The sequence below is a fragment of the Saccostrea echinata genome, unplaced genomic scaffold (genome assembly GCF_033153115.1).
Source record: "Saccostrea echinata isolate AGI-Se365-2 ecotype Australia unplaced genomic scaffold, CSIRO_AGI_Sech_v1 ptg000009l, whole genome shotgun sequence".
Lineage (NCBI taxonomy): Eukaryota > Metazoa > Mollusca > Bivalvia > Ostreida > Ostreidae > Saccostrea > Saccostrea echinata.
In genome coordinates this window covers 47112905-47120083 of record NW_026889758.1, presented here as the reverse complement: position 1 = coordinate 47120083, position 7179 = coordinate 47112905, and the positions used below count along the sequence as shown (strand labels likewise).

At 32.2% G+C, this 7179-nt stretch overlaps 1 long non-coding RNA gene across 1 annotated transcript; it reads left to right on the top strand.

The window, feature by feature from the left end:
• The first annotated feature begins 5630 nt into the window (after window positions 1–5630).
• LOC133183836 (uncharacterized) lies at window positions 5631–6539 on the top strand. Its single transcript, XR_009720741.1, has 2 exons — window positions 5631–5792; window positions 6441–6539. It is a non-coding gene; the product is annotated as an uncharacterized LOC133183836 (long non-coding RNA).
• Window positions 6540–7179: the final 640 nt, after the last annotated feature.

Sequence of the window (7179 nt, the reverse complement as noted above, 5' to 3'; positions counted from 1 at the left end):
ACTAGAGCACACGTTTCCGGATCATCGAGGTAGAAGATATCGGCCATCTCATTGTAACCCTTCCTTGAGGATTGCCATCATCATTCCCTATAGGAATCGTGAAGCTCATCTGAAAAATCTCATTCCTTAGCTTCAAAGGCAGTTTATAGATTTTACATTCTACGTTATAGAACAAGTACTTCTAAGATTATCGTCGAAAAACAAGAGGTTTCTCTCCGTTACACTACAATTTAAGGAAGCAAAAACGCACGAATTAAACAACTGATCACGTACATGTTATTTCTTTTCAGCTTGATTTAAATCTTTTATATGAAAGTATTTTTTTTTAATTATAATTCTGAAAAAGCTGATATCTTCTAGAGAGGGAATGAAGCGTTCAATCGAGGAATGATGGGTAATATAGGATATGTAGAGGCGAAGAAGAAGTTTCCTTATAAATGCTGCATCTTCAATGACGCTGATACCATCATTGAAGATGACCGGAACCTCTTCATGTGTGGTCAAGTTTTTGTTCATCATTTAGTTTCTGGTGTGAGGCGGTACAATTACAGGTAAGGCATTTGGATTTTGGAGCGCAGGTAATTGTTTATTCTGAATTTGGTAACATGAATTTTGTGTGAATCTTTAAATTTAAATCTAGAACTTTTTCAATCACTAAAATAAATGTAAAACTAACTTACATTGATTTTAGCACTGTTTTATTAAAAGTGAGTAATTATTATCTCTTGAATATGTCAATGCATTCTTTACGAGGAACATCTTTGAAAATAATTGCTCAAAACATCAAACACCGTGAATTATATTAACAGCTTACCATATAGAGGACTGCTTGGAGGAGTAATAGCAATAACTGACAAACAGATGATGACACTAAATGGTTACTCCAACATGTTCTTCAGTGTAAATCAAAAGCTTATCGACGAGGTAATTATAAATCATACATATTCCTTTAAATCATGATAGCTTATCCATATCTTACATTATTTATCAAAGAGAATTTATTTTACAGGAATTTCAAAAAAAATGCAGAGAATCATCTAAGGAAGAATTCACCATCACTTCAACGAAAGACAATAGACGATATTTTAGAAAAGACATTACTGAGTATATATATATATATATATATATATATATATATATATATATATATTATATTATATTATATTATATTATATATATTATATATTTTATATATATATATATATATATATATATATATATATATATATATATATATATATATATATATATATATATATATATATATATATATGACTGTCGTCATGAGAAAAGGGCCCGTAAGGTCAAAATTTCACAAATTAACTTTTTGGTAAATTTTGATAGCCTAACTCTTTCTGAATAAAAAATATACATCAATTTTTAAAATACCTTTCTTTTTCAGAATTAATGAGCATTTTCAAAACAACGTTGACGTTCCTTACTGAAAACGTAATGACGTCGCGTGCGTCAAATTCAGTTTCCAAATAATCTTTAAAAAAAAAACTAAATTTTTTATAAATAACCTTAATCGTTTTGACACATATAAACATGAGAATTTTTTTCTTCTAAGAAACTAGTATATGTAATTATTCATGAGTGAAATCGCATACAAAGGGAGGGGTGGGGGTCTAGACAGGATTTAGGAACGGATTTTATTCAGTCGAAAAATTAATACTTGTTGAATTCCACATAAGGTATTCTTTTTATAATTAATACTCTAGCTCTATAAGATATAAAGCACTTGTAATATCAAAATACAAAAAGATCTATATAGGTGTCCCAGAAGGGCACCTCATGCAATTAAACCAGGCGTAAAGACGAATAATGACCCCCATAGAATAATGACCGGAGGGGCATTTTTCAACGACAAAAAATGACTCCCCAGCCGTAGAAAAAAATTTTTTTTTTGTAGAAAAAGAGCCCTAGGGGTCATATTTTTATATGTGCGTCCTATAAAAATTGACCCCTTCTCCAACAGAGTGATAACAGGTGATTGATATCAAGGTTTGAACCTCGGGAGGTCAACATACCGCTACATTGCGAAAAAATTCAACTCATTACCGCTACATTTCTTCGAAATTTCGGGTGATTAATATTACCGCTACATTTAATCAATAATATTATTGGCGATTACAACTCATTTCCGCTACATATCCGAATTTGCTAGCAATGACACGGAATTTGAGTTCTATTCAATATAATTCACTCACAATGTAGTGATCTAAGTTCTGTTAAGGAATAACTGTCTAGTTTGTGTGTGTGTGTGTGTGTGTGTGTGTTATGATGTGATCAAGCCATTGGCTTGATTTTTTAAAAAAAAATGTAAAAAAAAAAATCCTGGTCAAACTCCGTTATAACTCTTAACGTAATATCCCTTTATGACTGTCTTCCATTTGCTTTATATTTGGATATTGGACTAACTGTAGACATTCATAGCTAAATAACAGACAAGCGGGATGTTCAGGCTTTTCAATGGTAAACATGTCTCCCAAAGTATTCAGCATACTTTGAGTACGAACAACTTTTTTTTAAAAAAGTGAATGAAAAAAAAGATGAATAAGTTTTCGGAAATAAAAATGGAAAGTTATGCAATGTAATATTTATATATAAATTTTGAATGACATAAAAAAGTCGTGCAAATGAGGTAGAATGTATCGCAAACGACATAATATCTTGTGCGAACAACATACTGTGGATATATTTCCTAATGAAAAAAAGGTGAAGATAACGAACAGTGATGATTTTAAAATATCCTCAAACAATACAATTCTGTTGACAGGGCATAAAAAAGGACCCCTGAAAATTGAAGAGGTGGGATCAGGTGCCTAGAAAGAGTAAGCATCCTCTGTTGACCCGTAACACCCACCGTGAACCCAATCAGGTAAACGGGATTTTCGAGTTTAGTATAAAAAAGGCCAAACAATTGACCTGATTATAGGTTATATTTGTTGACAGGGTCATTGATACCACCATTAGATTTACAAAATGCTGACTTTAAACGAGGTTGTTGAAACCCCTGTAACATCAACTTATATGTATCTGTTAGTAGCCTGTCTCGATTTAAAAATTAATCGTGTTCTTGGGTATCAAATAAGTTGGTTGACGTAAACATCATTTGCAAATGATAGCGAAATATTACTACATAAATAACCAAAGTTCACGATGGAAAAAGCTTAAGTCAATCCGTATGTCAAACAATTTAGTTGTATGTTGGTCTATATCGTCTATAGTCAGTAGAACGTCCAAATATGAAGCAGATGTAGCAAACATAAGAAGAACATAAAATTTCTGCATGTCTGAAATATATACAGTCGTATAATGTGCATTCAATTTTATTTATAGACAGTGGTCTATGGGAATTTCTTTTCAAATATATAGAAGTAATAAAGAAGAATCCCAGTATAAGGTACATTCAAGTCTTAACATGGTCGTCTGAGAATAGGATACATACATGTAAGAGGAATAATTTTCTTTAAAAATCAACTTTAAAACAGTGATACATTTGTCAAATCAATATGGAAACATTTCAATACAGTATATATTGAAGTAGATTAATGTTTTCAATTTATCAATAAAGAGAGACCATTTTATTTTATTGACCTTCCAGGTGAACATAAGGATTTAATTTCCTACATTGAACTTAAAATAGATTGAAAACAATTCTGAAAAAGTTATTTCACCTGCATCCGAATTCCACTCAAGTGAACATAATATTCAGGCACAAAGAATCGGAGAAGGGAGAGAGATTGACCCCATCCCCCCGCTTTTTTCTAATGTAAATTTTAGCAATTTCTATGTTCATTGAAAGTCTTGTAACCACCCCCTCTTTTTTATTCAGTATAGTTAAATAAATCTCTCCTACTTGAGTGGACAAGGTCAACTTAACAGTCCCTGACCCTAACCCAGCGCGTAGAATCAGGGGTGAGGTGGGGTGTCTCCCCCATACCATTTTCATGAGCGTAAATTTTTATTTTTTAACTTGAAAATGTTCATTGCAAGTCTGGTTGCCCTACCCCCAACTTTTTTGATTCAGTAGTCAGAGTAAAAGGAAATCTCCCATACAACATTAAAATTTTCGAGGGGTTCATCAATGATATTTCTAAGGTAACTTGTCATTTTTGCCTCTGATAATACCCCTTTTCCACTTTCGACGCTATTTCTGACATTTATATTATCTACATTGCACAAATAATAGATTTCAAATGCAAATTAGTATTGGTTTTGCTTTGTTAACTCTGATTCTCTTACTGTGATTGGCTAGGTCTTGCGCAAATGTGAACAAGAAACTTGACATGTCTGCTTAATCAGTTTGTATCAATTTAATCGTTGAATCATATAATAAAACAACTATTCCGGGTTTTTTTTCTGTCAGTACCATGATTTTACACCATCGAAAAACAATGTTCACCTCGCCTTTTGGGCTCGATAAATCTTTTACTCCTCTATAGATTCTGAATCATCGCATTGACCTTAAAAACAGCAACAATTGTATAATGTAATGAGATCAACATATCATCGATTTATTCCCATTTATTTAGATCAGATGAGGATTTTGGCCAACAGGTCTCTTGATTTATTGGGTTTTTTGCCCCCTAAAAATTTCACCTTTAATTCACAAGGAGTCATTATTCCACGGGGATCATTTTTCTTTACGTAGGGTATGCAGATTTTTAGGGTGATGACACTTTTTCTACGGGCAAAAGGGTCATTTTTCGATGTCGAATAATGACCGGGGGTCATTTTTCGCCGTTGAATAATGACCGGGGGTCATTATCAACAGTGGCTGTCAGCTATCATCCGCAACTGTACTCGGCAATGCCATGACTGTACCTGCTCACTTATATCAAAAACGGAATGTCAGAGCAAGATTTTCCGGATTGTTCAACGTATTAAACTACATGTATATGTTGTTAATTAAGTATGGATTGTTTTTTAATGAAAAATACGAAATGTGTTAATATGGAGGAAAGAAAATTTCTGATTTTAAATAAAACTACTTTATGGAAGGCTGTAATCGCCAAAACGGTAACGATAACTAGCTTAGTGAATATATCGCGGAAAATATATGCAAGCTTGACTATGCCTCAATCCATTCCATGGATCGCTATAATCTCTAAAAAGTAACATTTACTGCAGCGTACATTTTGTATATCTATGACTGTATCCTGTGCCTGATATACAACATCTGCGACTGTACCTGTGCCGTACATACACACTACCACTGACTCAACCGGCGCTTGATTAATAACATCCACAACAAAAAATTCTGTGGATTTTCTCCGATTTAGATTTAGACTGAATTCAATCAAAGCGCAATTAAGGATGGATTCTTGTCAGCATTTTACGTCGTCAATGGGTCTCCATAAATGATGCAAGTCGTAAAATGCAAAAATTCATATTTAATTATACTGAAGGAAAAACTATTAGTAAATTTGTCAGTTTAAGTAATGTTGAATCTATTTCTTTTGAAATTAATAAATTTATCGTAATATTTTCTTTGATTTGCGACAATCGCCATAATATTCGCAGTTCGGTAGGCCTAGCGAATGTCAACATGTCCAGATCATTTTCCGTAGAAAACCCGAGAGGGTTGTTTTGTAAAATCTACAAACTGTGAACATTATCGAAGCATTGCAGAAGCCCAGGGACAGTTATGAATAATTAATTCATAATTGTTTATGCCCGGGAAATTCCAATCAGCCAAAAGGGAAGCTTGAACTTGAAGGTCACAAACATGTGCAAGATTGCAGATCCACGTTGCCTCGTCTGATGTCATGTCGTGCAGTGAGCATGTAAGTTAGTTATATATGTCTGAAGATTTTTATAATTTTGAAATTGAATTCAATTACATGCTGGTTTGTATTGATTTATGGGAATTCGCACGGAAATTAAAGTCCTGTTATCAATATTTCGTCTGCTTATTCCCGCGACTTGTCAACATTTGAAGAGGATATATTTCGTGTGTTCGTCAGGTTTAGGAATAATAATTCACAAAAATAGCATTTTTTGTATATGATTACAACAAATTTTATATTTTTAATTAGCCTACTTTGTTCAAGACAGAACAATCATCAAGTTATTAGAAAAGTAAGGTGTTCCGCTTGGGTACAAATCAAACGGAAAAATAACTTGATATTGTACGTGGAAATATCCATAATATTGAAACACACAATTGTCTAATAAATAGAGCAAAATGAAACATTATTGTTAAAAAACTATTTATATTATTTTTTTTTTTTTTACTTTTCTGTACTTTTAGGATAAATTTATATCCAATACACTATAATATAAGACATATTGCATGTGGTAGAATCTATTAAAATATTTTCATTCATTTAAATCAATAAATGAAATAAAGATTAGATAAGTTTTTTAATCTTATAATCAATTTCCATGAATTTAAAAAAATAGTCTAAGGGATGTTCATGTTTAATTCTTAGGAGAAAAACAACCCTACTTTACCCTAGACTAGAAAAAAGACTGGAGGTCAGAATGCAGGATGATTGAGCAAGGAGTGCTGGCAGATGGACTATTGAGGTACATGTATAAGAAATATGGACACAACTTTATCTAACTATCATATAATGCAGCATCTGTGCTGCTATGTAAAATATATTACTTTTTTTTAAATTATAGGTCAACAAAAGATTTGGACTTTCACCAGGTGGACACATGTTCAGCAAGAAATTCTCACATCAAATGAATGATGGCTGTCTGTGGAAAAGAGATTTTCTCAGAATATATCATGTCAGAAGCAGGAATTACATATTTATCTGATCAAAGAAATGTTTTTGTAGAAATGTGGAAGTCAATGCATGTCACTGCTGCTTGTTGCATGATTCCATTCTTGATTTTTTTTTTTTAGAAACTTTCAGTCAAAAATAGTTTTATTTATAATTATATAATGTTTAATTATTTGATTCCCAAGTACCCGATACAGTGCATGCTTTGTAGAATGTGATTACTTTACAAAATCTTTGATTCAGATTTGAAATCTTACTCCCAGAGTGAATTTTTCAAGCATTATCTTTCATTAGATTACAATGTGAAGATTTATATGTACTGGCACCACAACAACTTGTAAATGGTATATACCTAGCTCTATGTATTCAGTTGCTTTACATTTTCAAATACAGTTAAAATCTTAAAATACAGTTCTGGAATACCAAAAAATGTGCC